A 20,129-nucleotide genomic window follows, 5' to 3' on the forward strand; every position below is an offset into this window, starting at 1 on the left:
TAAATCCTTATTTCCATTCTTCCTTTGTTTTTCTAAAATGTATCATTCCTAATTTCAAAGTAGCCCTAAAATCCTCACTCAATTGTTTACTGCACTCTTTGCTTTATACCCACAACCCTTTCTTCTCCAGCAAAATCTATGAACCTGCTTCATACCTGTGAAAGTTAATGTTAATGTTAAGTAAGAATATAATTAATATCTGTAATAGTAGTAGTAGCAATAGAAGTAGTAACTTTAAAGTAATTCATGGATTTACCACATCACTGATACTCTTAGATACTTTTAAAAAGATTTTATTTATTTATTCATGAGAGACACAAAGAAGAGGCAAAGACATAGGCAGAGGGTGAAACAGGCTCCCTGCAGGGAGCCCGATGTGGGGCTCAATCCCAGGACACCAGGATCATGGCCTGAGCCAAAGGCAGATGCTCAATCACTAAGCCACCCAGACACTCCACTCTTAGATACTTTTCATATAGTATTTCTGATTTTCATACTCCCTATTTTCCAGATAAGGCAAGTGAGGCAACTATACATATATAACTTTCCCAAGTTATAATGAAGAACTAAATGAAGAACCTAAAGTTTGAAACCAAATCTACCTGCTCCAAAACCTGTGCTTATTTCAGGCTTTTTAATAGTCTCTAGAGAAATTTCTGAATATATTAATCTCAGAGTAAGTACTCATTGATGCTTCTTAGTTGACATCATATAAATCCTTTTGTTTTTTCATCCTGTTAAAATTTGCATGAAATTATTCAAAATTATTTTACATAATCTTTCTTAAAATTAAATAAATAAAATAAAGCCATCAAAATTCTCTTCCTTATTTCAAAAATCATTTGTGATTTTTTCTTCTTTTTATTATTAACTAAATATAAGCCTTGATTTTTCAACTATACTCTTCATTTAATTACATGGAAAGTAATTTGTTATTCCAAGATATTTAAATGGTGGACTAGAAACTTATTTTTCCAGTCCATCTCCTGACTTAGCATTTTCCACTTCAAGTATCCATACCCCTTCTCTCACCAAATCTGCTTCAGAATAATATCAGATTTTAATTATTTCTAATATATCAAAATATATATCAGTGATCATACTCTTCCAGTAGGGATGACTGATACCCTCAAGAATTGCTAAATGGAAGACTTGTCCTATTGTTACAAGAATTTCATGGGTTGGGATCCCTGGGTGGCGCAGCGGTTTGGCGCCTGCCTTTGGCCCAGGGCGCGATCCTGGAGACCCGGGATTGAATCCCACATCGGGCTCCCGGTGCATGGAGCCTGCTTCTCCCTCTGCCTATGTCTCTGCCTCTCTCTCTGTGACTATCATAAATAAATAAAAATTTAAAAAAATTAAAAAAAAAAAAAAGAATTTCATGGGTCAATGACCACATGAGAAAACTTTGTGTCTTTATTTTCTCTAATACCATATATGTGTTCTCTGTGATATTCTGATTTATAATTCATATTTATTTTTTAATTTCTCATATATATTTGGCCTTCATCCACAATTCATATCTTATAGGTTTCCAAACTCTTGGAATTTCCTGTGTTGAAAATTATAAAGGTGTCTTTGTTAAGTTAACAAGATGACTTTTGGATCCCACCTAAGGATGGAGACTGGTTACCAGGAGAACCACCCATATGATTAGAGGATTAGAACTTTCAGTACCCCTCACCCCCCAAAATCTTTGGGGAGAGAAAGGGGGATCTAGGTTGAATCAGCCTATGGCCAATGACTTACTTAATCATGACTATGGGATGAAGTCTCCATTAAAACCCAAGGGGGAGCTTTTTGATAGTTTTGGAGAGCTTCCACTCTTGGAAAACCAGAATACAACTACATGCCACCAAGCCAGGCTCTTAGCTCCATGAGGACAGGAGCTCCTTTGTTTAACCTTTGTTTTCATATCTTTTCATCTAGCTGTTGATTTGTAGCCTTATCCTTTAAGAAACTAGTAAATGTGAGTCTTTCCTTGAGTTTTGTGAGCCCTTCTAGAAATTAATCGAACCTAAGGAGGAGGTCATTGGAACCTCTAATCTGTAGTTGTTGAGCTACAAGCACAGGTGTTTGGGGCTTGTGATTGGCATCTGATGTGAGAAGGTGAGGGGAAGACTTGTGAGACTGAACCCTTAACCTGTGGAATCTAATGCTATCTCCAATAGATAGTATCAGAATTGAGTTAAATTCTGGACATTCTGCTAGCATCTGAGAATTGCTTGCATTGTGTAGGTAGGAAACCTTGAAGGACTATCCCATACTTACATACCCAATGTGGGATTCAATCCCGGGACTCTGGGATTGCGCCCTGAGCCAAAGGCAGATGCTCAACTACTAAGCTACCCAGGCATCCCTCAAATCTCTTCTTTTGTAAAATGGAGACTTAACTAAATGATTTTTGGTTATATGTTTTTTTTTTATTTTACGGTATTATTTCACAGCAATATCAATAATTTTTAGATTCACTATTATAATTTATTTACATCACTAACCTTATGAAAAAGAAATGTGAAACTCTTACTTTCCAATTTCATTGAATGATTTAGCCCAGGAAAATTGGTTAAATTCATTCAGTTCTTGTATATAGTATACCAATCTTCGTGTGACACTTTTTTGAAGTGTTAATGCTATTAAAAATACTGGAATTTATATGAAACATATTTTTTTAAATCAAACAGCATGTTAAAGATTCCTTTGAACTTAATTATAAATGAATTTAATTTAAACTCTAATGGTTTTCAGTAAATGATTTATTATAATATCTGATACACAGTCTTTTCAATAGTAGAATAATTTTCTAGTTCATTGCTGTCATTTGAAAATGACATAAAAGCTTGGTTTGCTTAAAATATCTTATTACTAATGATTTTTTGTTGTTCTTCCTTGGTATTTCAAAAAGTTAATAAAATGTTCTTATTTATCACTAAAATTAAAATGTTTTATGAATTTGGGGTCACTGCCTCAATCATTTATATAAAAAGAAATAATCTTTTTACTTGATAGTATTTTGTAAAACCAAGATAACAAGCATATAAACAGATAAGTTATATAGATATTTAAGTTAAGCATATCTTATATATCAAACTCTATTCTAAGTACTTCAAATATGTGAGTGGACAAAAAACAAACAAACAAAAAGCAAAAACAAAAACAAAACTTCTCTATTTAAGGAGCTTAATTCTAACAGATTAAGAGTCAGAGGAATATAATAGTCCCGTTACCCTTAAAAGTTCCCAGAGTTAGTGACAGTAAATCAGTAAATCATTGTAATATATGGAGCTAGAAGTTTACTTTCTTTACAAGTCTTAAAATATACTGTTTTCAAATTTTTATGATTGTTAGTATTTTTCATTCTTCTTTTCATTAGAAACTTGATTTCTTATATATCAATTTTATAAGATAATTTAGATTTTGTTTTATTCCACATAACAGTATTGTCTCATATTAAATCCAATCTATATAAGCCTCACAAAAATTCTTTCATGATCAAAATTTCTGATACCTGTCTTAAATTGTATCCATGAAAAGTATGTGTTATGCATAAATATAACATCCTACATGAGCAAGAATATAAGTTGCATTTCTTTTCTTTTAAGATTTATTTATTTATTCATGAGAGACTGAGAGACAGAGAGAGAGAGAGGCAGAGACACAGGCAAAGGGAGAAGCAGGCTCTTTGCAGGAGCCCAATGTGGGACTCAATCCCAGATCCCAGAATCACCACCTGAGCGGAAGGCAGCTGCCCAATCACTGAGCCACCCAGGTGTCCCATAAGTTACATTTCTAAACACCTTCATGCTCTTACTTTAGATATTGACCCTATATAGATTTTTAAAGCAATGTGAGAAAATATGCATACTCCCAAAATAGTGAAGAATTACAACTAGAAAGTGATTCTGATGCAACAGTTGACAATTGCCTAAGACATTTCATGTTTGAAATAATTGATCTGTTGGACATGTTAAGTATTCATTTGCATATGTTCGTTCTCACCTTCCTTCCTAAAGTTCATTTTAATTAGAATATCTGGAAATAATATACCTAACTCAGTTTCTTGCAGTAATTCCAGCCATTCAGTTTTAATGAAAACCGGCATAAGAATTTTTGATTGTAAAAATTGTTTTTGAGTCTATTGCACATCTGTAGTTGAAGACTTTAGCATTTAGATAAGAGTCCTCATAATAAACTTTCAATTGTGACTGGCAGAAGTTTGTTCATTCTGATAAACATATTTACTTTCTTTCATCAGTTAGAGAAAACCTATAAAGAAATACATTTCCATTTAAGGGTTAGTGGCCAGAGAGGAAGCATTAACTCTTTGTTTAACAATAGCAACTACTAGAAATCAGATAACAATTTCATCTATGTCTTATTCCTTTTACTGTCATATTTTATTTAAGTTTCTTTTTAAAAAGTTTTAATGAGATATAATTGTCTTACAATCAACTGCAAATTTTAAAATGTTTTAAATTGATAAATTTTCCCATGTAGGTATACACAAAGGAAAGCATTACAGAACTGAAATGAACAAACATAACCATCACCACCAGGAAGTTTCCTAGTGCCTATTTGTTGTTCCTCTCCTACCACTCCTGGCACAACCACTTCTTCCTCTGTTCCCAAACAATTATTCATCTATTTTATTCCTAAACAGATTAGTTTGAATTTTATACAATTCAATATTAATATAATCATACTTTATAGTCTTTTTTGTCTGTACACGTTCATTCAAAATAATTATTTTAAGATCCATTTTTTAAAGATTTACTTATTTATTTTAGAGAGAATACACAAGTGTGAGGAGGGCTGGGGGGTCAGACAGAGAGAGAGAGAGAGAGAGAGATTTTTTTTAAAAGATTTTATTTATTCATTCATGAGACACAGAGACAGAGAGAGAGAGAGAGAGAGAGAGAGGCAGAGACCTAGGCAGAGGGAGAAGCAGGCTCCATGCAGGGAGCCCAATGTGGAACTCAATCCTGGGACTCCAGGATCACACCCTGAGCTGAAGGCAGATGCTAAACCACTGAGCTACCCAGGTGTCCCGGAGAGAGAGAATTTCAAGCAGACTCCATGCTGAGCACATGAGACTCCATGCTGAGCCTGAGCAGGACAATGAAATCACAACCTGCACTGAGACCAAGAGTTGGACACTTAACCAACTGTGCCACTCAGGCACCCCAAGATTCATCTTTGTTGTATTATATATCAATAATGAATATCTTCTTTTGATTAGTAAGATTGCACCGAATGGCTCACCATAGTGTTGATGAATATTTGAATTGTTTCTAGTTTTTATACAATTGCAAAAAAAGCTACTATGGACATCATAAAAGTCTTTTTAGGAGCATATGCTTTCATTTTTCTTGGTTTTATATCTAAGCAGTGATATGAATATACTATTTGTACTTGTATTACTGAATTTTGAATCACTTGTATGCTATGGTGCAATATTTTTATCAGTTATATTATTTGCAACTATACTAACTCACTTCTTGTCTTGTATTTTTATTCTTTTAACAGTGTCTTTCATAGAGCAAAAGTTTTTAATTATAATGAAGTTTGATTTATCAATTTATTTTAGTAATTACACATTTACTGTCATATTTAAGCAATCTATGCCTAATCTTCTACAGGTAGCTGAGACTCCTCCTTGGTCCATTGGCATGTGGTGCCAGATCCCACAACTCCCACAAAGGCACTTTTTTCCAAAAATAGATGCCAAATAGTTGTTGTAGCTTAGGGACAAATGCAATGAGGAATGTCTTAAGAGATCATCTTGCTGATGTCACTAAGGTAAGCACTTTCATAGGCATCACAGTTGATGTAATAAACAGACAGACCTTTCCCTCAAGGAACTTATATTCTAGAGGAAGAAGACTGTGAATAAACAAATAAATATATAGTGCTATAAGGTGCTATATCTAGATGAAGAAAAATAAAGCAGAGTAAGAATTTTAAAAATGGGCAGTACTCCTCTGTCATAAAGGACATCAGTGAAGGCATGTCTTTTAAAATGACATTTACACTAGGCTTGAAAGAGGAGAATGAGGGATTCACATATTATTGGGGATAAAGAAAGTATCAAATACAAATATCCTAGGGTGACAGTTTTCTTATCAAGTGATATAAATAGCTGAAAATTGACCTTTTTTTTTTTTGTCTCTAAACTCCTATTTAGGAGTCACAATTTAACCTTACAACCTTTCAAGAACTCCAAAGAGGCCTGTAAATGTGAACAATGGCAAGTGGAATATTCAGAAAGATAGGGTTATCCATTTGCTTCGATGTGGCTGGAACTGGAGGGTATTATGCTTAGTGAAATAAGTCAATTGGAGGACAAACATTATATGGTCTCATTCATTTGGGGAATATAAAAAATTGTGAAAGGGAATAAAGAGGAAAGGAGAGAAAATGAGTGAAAATATCAGTGAAGATGACAGAACATGAGAGACTCCTATTTCTGGGAAATGAACAAGGGGTAGTGGTAGGGGAGGTGGGCAGGGGGCTGGGGTGACTCGGTGATGGGAACTGAGGGGGGGCACTTGATGCGATGAGCATTGGGTGTTATGCTATATGTTGGCAAATTGAACTCCCCCCCCCCCGCCAAAAAAAAAAGAAAGATAGGGTTATGAAATAGGTCATTTAGCACATTATAAATCCTGAGATGTGTGTTTGAGTTCACTCTCAGGGATTTGGGAAACTATTTGAGGATTTGAAGGAAAGGAGTAACATTATATGATTAGGTTTTAAAAGGGTCACTGAGACCACCATGTTGAATCCCTGTTGGCAGACAAATAAAGTGAAAGTAGGAAGACAAATTTGTAAACTGTCACAATGAAAATTCTTGGACTTGAACCAGTGTCAGGACTCTAGATGTGTTGAAAAGTATTTGAGCTCTGGATATATTTAAGAGAAATTGTCAACAATATTTTTGGGCAGTTTAACACAAATGCGAGAGAGAAAAAGGAGAGTCAAGTATGCCTACAAAGTCTTCTGCCTAAGCAAATTGAAGAAGAGAATTGTTTAATAATATGGGAAAAAACAACAGTACAGAGTTTCTTCTAGGAACGGAAATCTGAGTTAAGACAATTCAGTTTCAGATAATTTTGAGAAATCTCTTAGGAAAATTTCAGTTGTTTCAAGATAACATCTGGATATGTGAGTAGAATTCTGGGGGTACATTTGGATGGGGTGTGTAAATTAGGGACTCAGCAGTGCAGTGCATACATAGCATTTGAACTCATAAAATTGGATGAAATCATCTAGGAATTAACATTTAAAATAAACCATACCAATACCACCAAAGTTGCCCAATTTCAAAGCCCAGAAATAATTAAAATTGTCCACTACCATTGGAAATAATAGGGCCCAGCCCACCCGGTTGCCTCAGTTGGCTAAGCATACAACTCTTGATTTTTGGTTCAGGTCATGATCTCATGGTTGTGGTATTGAGCCCCCCAGTCAGGCTCCCCATTCAGCAAGGAGTCTGCTAGAGATTCTTTCTCTCCTCTCCCTCTACCCATCCCCCCACTTGCATGCTAACTTTCTCACTCTATCCCAAATAAACAAATAAATCTGAAAGAAAGAAAGAAGAAAGAAAGAAAGAAAGAAAGAAAGAAAGAAAGAAAGAAAGAAGAAAGAAAGAAGGAAAGAAGAAAGAAAAAGAAAGAAAGAAAAAGAAAGAAAGAAAGAAAGAAAGAAAGAAGAAAGAAAGAAAGAAAGAAAGAAAGAAAGAAAGAAAGAAGAAAGAAAGAAAGAGAAAGAAGAAAGAAAGAAAGAAAGAAAGAAAGAAAGAAAGAAAGAAAGAAAAGAATGAAAATAAACAAAAAGAAAAGGAAAATAAAACAAAACTATAGGGCCCAGACAGAAAAGAATGAAAAATATATCTTGTTGGATACTTGAACCATCAGAAGAACATCGATACTCCACTGGGGGGAAAAATTAAGCCCCACAGAAGGCAGAACTAGTATCCCCCTCAGGATCAAAGGAAACTTTAGCCTACAGTAATGGTAGTAATATGGAGATGGTGTCTCTCTAGGGGGCAAAGGATAGGTATGCATCATTGTAATAGGTTCTTTTTCCCCCAAGTCAGGGTTCCTTTCCAGTAATAAAACCCATTATACTTACAAATGTCATCATGTTCTCTTTACTTCATCTCATGAGAATTGGGGCTTGGAGATCCAGGGCAAAAATATTGATACTCTGGCTACTAATAATGCTGTGAATGAGAAATAGATCTTTGTCTCTGACTCTGTGGTTTCATGTCTTATATCAACATCCATGAAACTATGGAACGCTCACTTGTTGCTTAGCAAATAGGGTAAAATCTCATATTCCTCTCAGTTCTTGACAGTATTCTATCTCATTTTTAATATATTTGCAAGCTATTCTGTCTGGCTTCACTGTCCTCTGTCATCTCACTCCTCTAAACCTAGACTTACAGCTAGCTAACTTCCCTTTGATCTTCAAAACTTACCTTAGATATAATTTCCTTGAGAATAATTCTTTGTCACCATTTTAGCTGGCTTTCTTTATACTACCATAACACCACATATCTTTTTCCCCTGCTTAGCTCTTCTTGGCTATGACAGTTTCTCAAATTTCCTTGTTTTTTTTTTTTCTTAATTATTGACGTAATATTGACATACAACATTATATTATTGACATACAACATTATATAGGTATATACATAATGATTTGATGTTTATATATATTATGGAATGATCACCAAATTAATTTAGTTAACGTCCATCCCCATACATAGTTATACGTTTTTTTTCTTATGATAAGGACTTTTGAGATCTACTGTCTTAGCATATTTCAAATATTGTATTATTAACTATAGTCACCATGCTGTATATTACATCTCCATGATAATTATTTTTAATATCTTAATATTAGCTTTCTTTTTATTCCTATGGAGAAAATTTCTTATTGTTTTTCCCATGGGTATTTGTCATCAAATTTATTTATTCTTAGTGTCCCTGGAACCAAATTCATGTGGTCTAGCACATGAATCAATAAATAGATTTTCAGTGAATTAGTTAATAATACATCCTGACTCCTGTTAGAATAGCCTGAGGATCTTTCCAGTTTTTCATCACAAGCAGTCAAAACTTTTATCAACTATTTATCACAACCACCAACTAACAAGTTAAAGGAATGATAGATTAAATTTGACTCTTTTCTGCCCAAAACTGAGTTCATTGTTACATTTGTTTGGAAATATGTTAACAGGATACAGTTACCACTTTTTCATGTATTTATTATGAGAGGAACTTAGCTCTTTGTCTACTTTCTTTTTTTTTTTGTCTACTTTCTGTATGAAATCTACAAGATTTGTATTCCATTTTCTGAAAATTTTTACCTGATTTGGATTATTACATTCCAGTTAGCAAGCACCTAAATATCAGCCTTATTTTACCCCCTTAACTTTAGATTGTATATGATATACATTTATATTAAATAAATTCCCTCCATGGTACAGCGGCTTATATATTACAAATTACAAATCTACCTTCATAGATAATCCTTCTATCATCAGAAAATATAGTGTGTCCCTAAAAATTATCATGGCACAATCTCTCCTCATAAATTCACTTGCCTTTGCTCTAATATCAGTCTTGGATAATGACTCAGAGAGCACTGATACTTAGCACCATACTACAGAGTTCTGCCCCTAACACAGTAGACAATGCTGTATTCTCATAAGAAGAGCCATTAATTCCCATCCAAATCTCAGTTGTTCATTTTTCAACAAGTCTAACTAGAACACTATCAGAGACACATTTAAGGTTTGCCAAGGCCAATTCAATTTCATTTAGTAATTCTTCCACCATCAGATAAAGGTTATCCAATGCTCTTTATGTATTTATTTTAAAGATTTTATTTAGGGACACGTGAGTGGCTCAGTGGTTGAGAGTTTGCCTTCAGCTCAGGGCATGATCCTGGGATCCTGGATGGAGTCCCACATCGGGCTCCTTGTGGGGAGTCTGCTTCTCTCTCTGCCTATGTCTTTTAAAATCTTTTTAAAAAAAGATTTTAAAATATTTTTTTAATTATAAAGTAAAAATAAATTAAAAATATAAAGATTTTATTTATTCATAAGAGACATAGAGGGAGAGTCAGAAACATAGGCAGAGGGAGAAGCAGGCTCCCCTGGGGGAGCCTGATGCAGGACTAAATCCCAGGACCCGGGATCACACCCTAAGCTGAAGGCAGAAGCTCAACCACTGAGCTACCCAGGCGCCCTTCCTATATTCTTTGTTGCAATGATTATACATATACACTTCACAAAGAATAATCAGACACATGAAACTGTAAATATATATGTAAACATTATAGAAAACATTGTAGAAAAAATATTTTTCCAAAAAACATGTTGTTTGTGGAGTTTCAATTTTGCTGTATGCATGAGGCTTTTGAAATAATCACACAGCAATGTTTTTCTTTAAAGTCCTACTCCATCATTTCTTACACAGTGGTTTATGTGTTTGTCATGGTTCCTTGAGTGTTGAATTATGACCTCTACTTTCTAGCTTTGTAACATCTTTTTCTCCCTGATTCCTGCAATGCTCATTAAGGTTTTAAAGATCACAAGGCCAGGGTATCCCTGGGTGGCGCAGTGGCTTGGCGCCTGCCTTTAGCCCAGGCTGTGATCCTGGAGACCTGAGATCGAGTCCGCATTGGGCTCCTTGCATGGAGCCTGCTTCTCCCTTTCCCTGTGTCTCTGCCCCTCTCTTTGTGTTTCTCTCATGAATAAATAAATAAAATCTTAAAAAAAAATCACAAGGCCATATTGCTGACTTACAAGTACCCAATCATTTTTTATACATGCTATGTGTACAAAAGTAAGTTGTACCAGTCATATGGTCCAGGTGTATTAGATCAATTGTTCAGTTCCTTTGTTCCTCGCATATCATTCTATTCAGTGACCTTTCCCTGTGAAGTTGATAACTGAGCTTTCTTTTAAGTATCACATTATCTTACCTTAAGCTTGGTGAGAAAACAATATATTACTAAATTAAATATTCAAATATTTAATTTTTTAAATCATATTTTTTAAAGATTTTATTTATTTACGAGAAACAGAGAGAGAGAGAGAGAGCCAGAGACACAGGAAGAGAGAGAAGCAGGCTCCATGCCAGGATCCAGATGTGGGACTTGATCCCAGGACTCCAGGATCACCCCCGGGCTGAAGGCAGGTCCTAAACCACTAAACCACCCAGGGATCCCCATATTTTCTTTCAATATTAGTGAAGTAAATGGTCAAGCTCTTGGTACTGTGAAGTCAGAGTAGCTGACTGGAATCCTCTGCAGCTATGGTAAAACTCCTTACCTAGTTCTTCCTCAATTCCATCATCTGTAATGGCACTAAGGACAATATGGTGGCTTAAGGACACCTGTCTTAAAATGTTTTTATGAAGAAAAAATGAGGTAATGCAATGAAGGACTATAATCACCTGACAGAGAGTTATCATTCAGTCAAGTTACCTATTATTTTATTTATGTGGTATCATGGAAATGTCACCATTCACAAATAAAACTTTATAAATATCTCTGATGTCTCCAATGATGATTTAATTTACAGTAATCTCTAACTATGTTTACCAATCAGAGAGAGGAATATGTTGTGCATATTAAGGTTTTAAAATACTAGCAAGAACAGATTTGGTTACTAGAGATTTTTTAAATGAATCATTGGTAGGATACAGCTGTGGTTTGAAGGTTTTCATACAATATACAGTAATTAGGATTTTCTTCCACTTTCATTTACTGCAAATGAGACACACTAATTGATGGATTTCCCTTTGTGTACCAAAAGAAAGTCTCTCAGATACTTATTGAACACATCTAATGTGGTTTTAAAATTAAAGTAGAAAAATAAATATTTTAACTTCAAGACAGATACTCCAAATATTTATCCTAGGGAACTAAGCCTAGCAAAATTAGATGTCTTATCATCCTGGCAGTAGGCATTAGCAAACACTTTACATTCCACTAGAATTGACTCTCTTCCAATATACTAAACTGGTATTGGGCTTTAAATTCCTTTCTCCTAAAAGCCATAATTAGTACAATAAGCCTACTTCAAACATGACTAATTCCTGCTGAATATTATAATAATATAAATAGAAAATATTTTTATGTAAGAATATACTTCTGATATTATAAAAACTTTAATAAAAATATAATTTTCTAGCACAAGAGAGATGAGTCCTATTTTAATTGATTTATGTGTATTTTAACCTAACATATCTTTCTCATTAAATTGCATTAAATATGTATTATAAACTGAACATATCTTTATCATTAAATTGCATTAAATATATCACCTGTTTATTATGTCAAACAACTGGTAGTATAAATCAATATAGTTAACAATTACCTTATTTAATTAATATAGCAACTATTTGATATAACAGATATCCTTATCCTATTTTTGTACCTAAGAAAGCTAAGACTCAATTTGAAAGAACCAGTAAGTGGTGGAGGATTAAACTGAAACCCAGATCTGTAGAACTCCAGAGTTCAAATATCTCCACTGACTATGTGTCTTCATCACTCACAACACAGCATAATGTAACTAAAACTGATGTAATTTAGTTATTTTAGGTCACAAAGAAAGTTTCAAATAAAATAGCCTAACATAATTTATTTTTTCTAGTCAATATGATTACAGAGTATTCCAAAATGTTTTGTAACTTACCAAAACAGATTCAAGTAAATATAAATTCAAAGGCTAAGTATTATAAGGACTTCAAAGGTGAAAACAACACTTTGAGCTCAGGTGCTACTTCGATGTAACCGATTTGATATTGGATTTGTTTTGGAACTTTCTAATACTAGGACAAGAGATATCTGAGGCTTCTGATTTATCTATCACTCTTTTACAGCATAATATATTTATAATGAAGGACAGAAAAGAGACAGGAAAAAAAGAAAAACAGAAATGACCTGGGTTTTTTTGTGTGTGTTTTTGTTTTGTTTTGTCTTTTTTTTAATATATATATAAATACCCCAAGAATTGCAGGAGATAAGTTGATTGTAGACAATTGTGTAGAAATAATCAAATAAATATAGAAGCAAAGAGGGGTGCTTAGGTGGTCAGTCGTTTAAGCATCTGACTCTTGATTTCATCTCAGGACATGATCTCCAGATCAGGTCCTAGGATAGAGCTCCATGCAGGCCTCCGAGCTCAGTGTGAATCTGCTTCCCCTCTTTCTCTTCCTACCCCCCCCTTCCTCCATTCATGCACACACACTCTAAAACGAATGAATCTTAAAGAGAAATATATGGAAGCAAAGAAAATCAGAAATACCTAAAACTGAGATATCTAAAACTCCCTTGTTCACAATCATAAAATTATTTTAGAATTTTCTGTTTATTATTTAAATTTCTGAGCACCTCTGCAAGGAAAATAAATCATGACAGACTAATCCAATTTTCTTTGAACAGATTTGCTATTCTGGGGAATGCCATAGTCATGACAAATGCTAACATGGATTAAAATACATAAAGCAAATCTTTTCAAAAATAAAAGGAGAAATAGATCCTAAAGGATAATGGTATATTTTAACATATCTCTCAATATCTGATAAAAAAATAACAAACTCCAGCAAATTTATAGAATATTTGAACAATGTGATTGATACTCATTTGACAAATATAACCATGACAGTATTCATTTTTTAATGAACAAGAAGTTTTATTAAAAATACCAAATTCTGGGCTACAAGAATTCTAGCATTTTCAAATGACTTAAATACTATGATTTATATTCTCTGATCCCAAAAGCAGAGAGTCCTGTAGCCTATAATACCAACCAAAGAAGTTTTTTTTTTTTTTCTTTCTTTCTCACTGAACTCATGAAGAGAACTAGTTCAGAATAAAATTTATAAACAACAGGTATAGGCCATGGAGAAAACATCAGAACCATTGTTGAATCCATTAAAGAAAAAAAAACAGATTACTTGCCCTTTCATCAATCTATTTTATTCATGCATATCATACACAAACTAAAATTTGAAAATACTCCTCTGAGTAAAATGAAGTACATCTCACCAATGAATCAGTTTCAGATATTTGAGTTGGTCAGAGAAGCTGAGATAACCTTGTGCCTTCACATTAAACTGTGAGGCTAAAAAATAAATATAAAATAGTGCCCAGAGTCATTTATTATAAATGACTTCCTCCCTTTCAATCAAGGTATTATCTTAAATTCAGACATGCTACAGAGTTCATATTTATCTGATATTGACAACTCCAAAGAGTTGTCAGAACTCCAGAAGAGTTGAAGAACTCCAGAAGCTTAAAACTGGTTTGAACCTAAACCCATAATTAAGAAATTCCACTGGTAGGAATTACATCTAAGTAAAGAAAATAAAAACAAAAATGCAAGAATGTGTGGATGATTTATGTCTAAAGGTAATCATTACCATAACCTTAAAAACAGGAAATGGATATTTTAACAGCAAATTATTTTTCACTTATCAAAAATAGTGTTTATGAAGAATATTCAGTTTGGAGAGGACAATACATGACACTAATATGTTAGCAGTAGTTCTTTCTGTGCCAGATATTATGGATATTATTCTTTAGGATTCTATATTTACCAAAATTTTATAAGTATAAATGGCATTACATTTTGAAAAAGATAATTTTAATTTATCAATAGGTTACACTATAATCACAAAATCAGTAGATAATGCTTAAGTAATGTTACATCAGAGGGGAAATCTTGAGATTCTCCAAGACTACTCAATAACTTCAAGGAAGTCTTCATTTTTGTACCAAAATTTCCAAAACAGGTAGCTTCATAGAAATGTGACCATCACTAATGTTGAAAGGAATGATGATAGAACACAGGGGATTTTAAAGATAGTGAAACTATTCTGTATGATACTATAAATGTCATTGTAAATTTGTCCAAACACAATAGGATACTAAGAGCAAATCCTAATATAAACTATGGATTTGGGGAGACAATGATATTTCAACATAGTTTCATCAAACATAATAAATGGTGAGGCTGTGAATATAAGAAATCTGTACCTTCCTCTCAATTTTGCTGTGAACATAAAACTGCATTTTAAAAATATAAAATATATTAATAAAAAAGAAAAATGGTGATTCAGAAATGAAGAATGTCAACAGGGTATCACAAATAGATCAATTTAAAACATTAGATTTATTCAATGATATTAAATCTAATTGTTTTAGAGGTTTATTTTTGCATTTGTTCATTTAAAAGTTTTTTAAATGTTATGTTCTATAAATTCTGATGATTTATATTAATACTTTGTTACTACTGCAATAAAGCATGTGTAAAATACCTTGATTGCTAGATGACAGTACATGTCTTTGAGAAACTATAGCATTGGAGTGTTACTGTATTCCTAATTTAACAAGACAAGCACAAAACTGGCTGATATGCAAATGTGAACCATGTAATTGAACTCACTGAACATGGGTCATGGAAAACACATCTCTTATTTAAGACAAGCCCTATAGTTAAAAATTTTTCAAAAAAAGAAAAAAGAGCTCAGAGAGGTTCATTGAAAATATAAGCTTGGTAGGCTTTAGAGGGCAATACATATAATGATTATTTTATCAGTAACTTTCATATATCTGGAGATATTATACCAATACTAAGTTCATAATAAGAGATGACAAAAAACAAAATATAAATGATTATTTTTAGAACTTCACATAAACATAATAAAACAAAAATCCAGATTTCATAGTCAAAATGTAAGGGCCCTATGTAAATAAGTGGGTATGCTTGTTTGTTTTTTGAGTATACTCATACCAGTAAAAGTATAATATCCCTGGTGCCCCAAGCAGCAAGCAATTAAAGTGTTAAAAAATAAATCAATAGGGCCAATTTTGCTGTACATAAATCATTTTCCTACTTAAACTCTTACATAGTTTTAGCTTGAAAATGGCAATTTTACTAAAATTATTGTCACATTTTTGTGAAATATTTGTATAATCTGACAATATAATTAGTTCACAGAACAAATGGTGTCAGTGATTGGGAGCCAACTAATTAAATAATAAAAATTAAAATCTCAAAAAGAAATTAAAATTAAAAGTTTTAATATAGAGGAAAACTTTGTAACAATGTATAAATTCATATGATTCATACATACAAAAACCAGGACATGTTTTCCATGACAAGAGTTGAATTTAGGCAGAGTAAGGTGAAAAATGTAGCAATCATCTATGTTATTTTAAGAAAAACTAAAGTACCTTTAACATAATTATCTTGAAGTTTGAGGCGAAAATGTTAAGACATTTATTGATTGATAATGATCTGAGTTTTCTCTTTTATCAAAGTAAGAGCATATTTTGATTTGAACTCAATTTTCTAATTTCAAATTCACTCCTGGGTGTTAACCATAGATTTCTTCACAAATAGTACTGAGAGGTTCTTGAAGTCATCATGAAAATTATATATCAATCTTTGAAAGATTTTGGAGGGACTGGTTAAGGGTTTGAGGTATTACTTATTCAACTCTATCTAAGAACTAGTTATTATAGAATATCTTGTCATACAGTACAGATAAGTTAAATATAGTTCAAAAGAAGCAGAAATACATAACACATAATATTGATGAACCAATATTTTTTCTCAATGTATTGAGATATACTTGACAAATAAAACTGTATCTATTTAGAATGTATGAAGAGGGACCACTGGGTGGCTTAGCGGTTGAGCACTTGCCTTCAGCTGAAGGCGTGATCCCCGAATATCGGGATCGAAGCCCACATCGGGCTCCCTGCATGGAACCTGTTTCTCCCTCTGCCTATGTCTCTGCCTCTCCCTCTTTCTCTCTTTCTCTGTGTGTGTGTGTGTGTGTGTGTGTGTGTGTGTCTCATGAATCAATAAATAAAATCTTTAAAAAATAGAATGTACAACGTGATGCTTAGATACACTTATACGTTGTGAAATATTTACCACAACTAGTTAATACATATATCACTTCACATGCCATTATGTGTGTTTCTGTGTGTGTGTGTGGGGGGGGGTAAGAATGTTTAACATCTAGTCTCAGCAAATTTCAAGTGTACAATACAATATCATCAACAGTAGCCACTATGGTATACTTAAGATCCTCCCAAACTTATCTTATACCTGAAAGTTTATACCATTTGAATAATATGGCCCCATTTCCCTTACCCCACAGACCCTACCAACCACTATTCTATTATGTATCATTGAATTTGACTATATTTCTTTTAGATTCTGCATATGGTGAGAACATACAGTATTTAACTTTACCTGTCTGGCTTCTTTCACTTAGTATATTGTTCACCAGCTTCATTCATATTTTCACCAATGGCAGGATTTCCTTATTTCTTACAGCTGAGGACCACTTTGTGTGTGTGTGTATTCATCAATATTATGTATCCATATACCATATATATCAAATATATTTTGTGTTTTCTTTATTCCTTCATCTGTAGAGGAACACTTAGGTTGTTTTAATATCTTAGCTATTGTGAGTAATGTGACAATGAATACGGGAGTACAGATATTTCTTCCAGATACTGATTTTGTTTCCTCAGATATATATCCATAAGTGGGATTGTTGGATCCTATGGTAGTTCTATTTCTAATTTCTTGGGGAAGCCCCATGCTGTTTTCCATGATGTCTGTCTTAATTTTCATTCCTGTCAACAGTGTACAAGGGTTTCCTTTTTTTCCTCACCTTCACCAACTCTTGTTGTACCACATCTTTTTGATAATAGCTCTCCTAACAGATGTGAAATGATATTTCCTTGTAATTTTGATTTGCATTTCCCTGATGATTGATGATGTTAAGCATCTTTTTATGTGCCTGTTGGCTATTTATATGTCTTCAGAAAAATGTCTATTCAAGTCTTTATCCTGAAGGCAAAAATTTTAATTGAATTATTTAGTCTTTGATATTGAGTTGTATGAGTTGTATATGTATGTTTTAGATATTAATAGATATTAATCCCTTAGTAGATGTACCATTTGCAAGTATTTTCTCCCATTTCATAGGTTGCCTTTTCATTTTGCGCATTGTTTCCTCCACTGTGCAGAAACTTCTTAATTTTCTTTTATTTCACTTATGTATTTTGCTTTGGTTGTATGTGCTTTGATATTATAGTCAAGAAATCATGCAAAAAAAAAAAAGAAAAAGAAAAGAAATCATTGCTGAGACCAATGACAAGGAGAATTCCCTTCTTCCAGGAATTTTACAACTTTAAATTTTTATTTATTTATGATAGTCACACACACACACACACAGAGAGAGAGAGAGAGAGGCAGAGACATAGGCAGAGGGAGAAGCAGGCTCCATGCACCAGGAGCCCGACGTGGAACTCGATCCCAGGTCTCCAGGATTGTGCCCTGGGCCAAAGGCAGGTGCTAAACCACTGCGCCACCCAGGGATCCTGGAATTTTAAAACTTTAGATCTTACACTTAAGTTTTTAATCCATTTTGAGTTAATTATTGTGACTGATACATAATAGAAATCCAGTTTCATTCTTTTGTGTGTAGATATCTAGTTTTCCCAGGACCTTTTATTGAAGAGATCATTCTTTCCCCATTGTGCTCTTGATACCTTTGTCAAAGAAAAATTCACTGTTTATATGTGGAATTATTTCTGGGCTCTATACTCTCTTCCATTGGTCTATATGTCTGTTTACACACCAGTACCATACTCTTTTAATAACAGTAACTTTATAATTTATTTTGAAATTATGGAGCTTGATAACTCCAGGTATCAGAGCTTTATTTTGCTTTCTCAATTTTGTTTTGATTATTTGGAGTACTCTGTAGTTGCATATGAATTTTAGGATTGTTTTTCTAATTCTGTAGAAGATGCTATGGAATTTATTTTTTAAATATTTATTTATTTGTCAGAGAGAAAGAGAGCACAAGCAGAAGGAGAGGGAGAAGTAGGCTCCCTGCTCGGCTCCCTGCTCAGCCTGATGTGGGGCTCAATCCTGGGATAATGACCTGAGCCAAAGGCAAATGCTTAACCAAGTGAGTCACTCAGCTGCCCTATTCCCATGGGATTTTGATAGAAGTTGCATTGAACTGTAGACCAAATGAGGTTATACGGAAGTTTAACAATACAAAGTCTTCCAGCCCATGAACACAGGATGTCTTTTCACTTATTTATGTTTTCTTTAATTTCTCAATGACATAGTTTTCACTTCCTTGGTTAAATTTATTACTAATTATTTTATAATTTCTGATGCTATTGTAAATGGGATTTTTTTCTTAACTTCTTTTCAGTAGTTCATTGTTAGTATATATAAATATAACTGATTTTTATATGTTTATTTTGTATCCTGCAACTTTACTCAATTCATTCATTATTTCTAACAGTTTTTTTCATGGGGTCTGAGGAATTTTTGTATATAAGATTGAGTCACCTGAAGGAAAAACAAATATACTTCTTCCTTTCCAATTTGGATGCATTTTTATTTGTTTTTCTTATCTCATCCCTCTAGCTATATCTACCAGTACTATGTTGAATAGAACTAGCAAGAGTAGGCAATCTTGTCTTATTGCTGATCTTAAAAGGAAAAGCTTTTAACTTTTCACCACTGAGTATGATGTAAGCTGTGGGCTTCTTACATTTGACATTTATTAGATTTAGGTACATCATTTTTACATCTAATTTATTGAGAGTATTCAGTCATGAAAAATGTTGAAATGTTGAATTCTGTCAAATGTCTTTCTGCATCTATCAGGACTAACATATGGTTTTTATCCTTCACTTTGTTAGTGTGGTATTTCACATGTATTGATTTGCATATGTTGAACAATACTTGTATCACAATGATAAATCCTACTAGATCATGGTGTGTGTTTCTTTATACCAGGATGCATACATAAAACAGAAATCCCACCAGTTATTATTCTTAAAAAGATTATTTAATATTAAAATGGTTAATGAGAACTGAATGATACCTACGTAACTGAAAATACAAAGAACGCTACAATGTCATAGAGTTAGCAAGTATAAGAAGCAGCTTCCACTCCAAGGGGCTAGGGAATAAAAGGAGGAAATACTGGAATTATTACAACTTAAAAGTTTGGAGGAGCCTCATAGAGCTGAGGCTAGAACAGCTG

General features: G+C 33.3%; 1 long non-coding RNA gene across 10 annotated transcripts in view; it reads left to right on the forward strand.

The window, feature by feature from the left end:
* The window catches only part of LOC140603731 (uncharacterized), a 128,274-nt gene that overhangs the window by 86,249 nt on the left and 21,896 nt on the right, over positions 1-20,129 (forward strand). For 8 of the 10 annotated variants that reach the window (XR_012006714.1, XR_012006716.1, XR_012006710.1 and 5 more), the window contains one exon: positions 5,640-5,799. This is a non-coding gene — a long non-coding RNA (uncharacterized lncRNA). Of the gene's footprint in view, positions 1-5,639; positions 5,800-18,908; positions 19,032-20,129 lie in introns of all 10 variants that reach the window. The other 2 variants (XR_012006712.1, XR_012006718.1) reach the window with 1 other exon arrangement.

This window comes from Canis lupus, chromosome 14, assembly GCF_048164855.1.
Source record: "Canis lupus baileyi chromosome 14, mCanLup2.hap1, whole genome shotgun sequence".
NCBI classification, from domain to species: domain Eukaryota; kingdom Metazoa; phylum Chordata; class Mammalia; order Carnivora; family Canidae; genus Canis; species Canis lupus.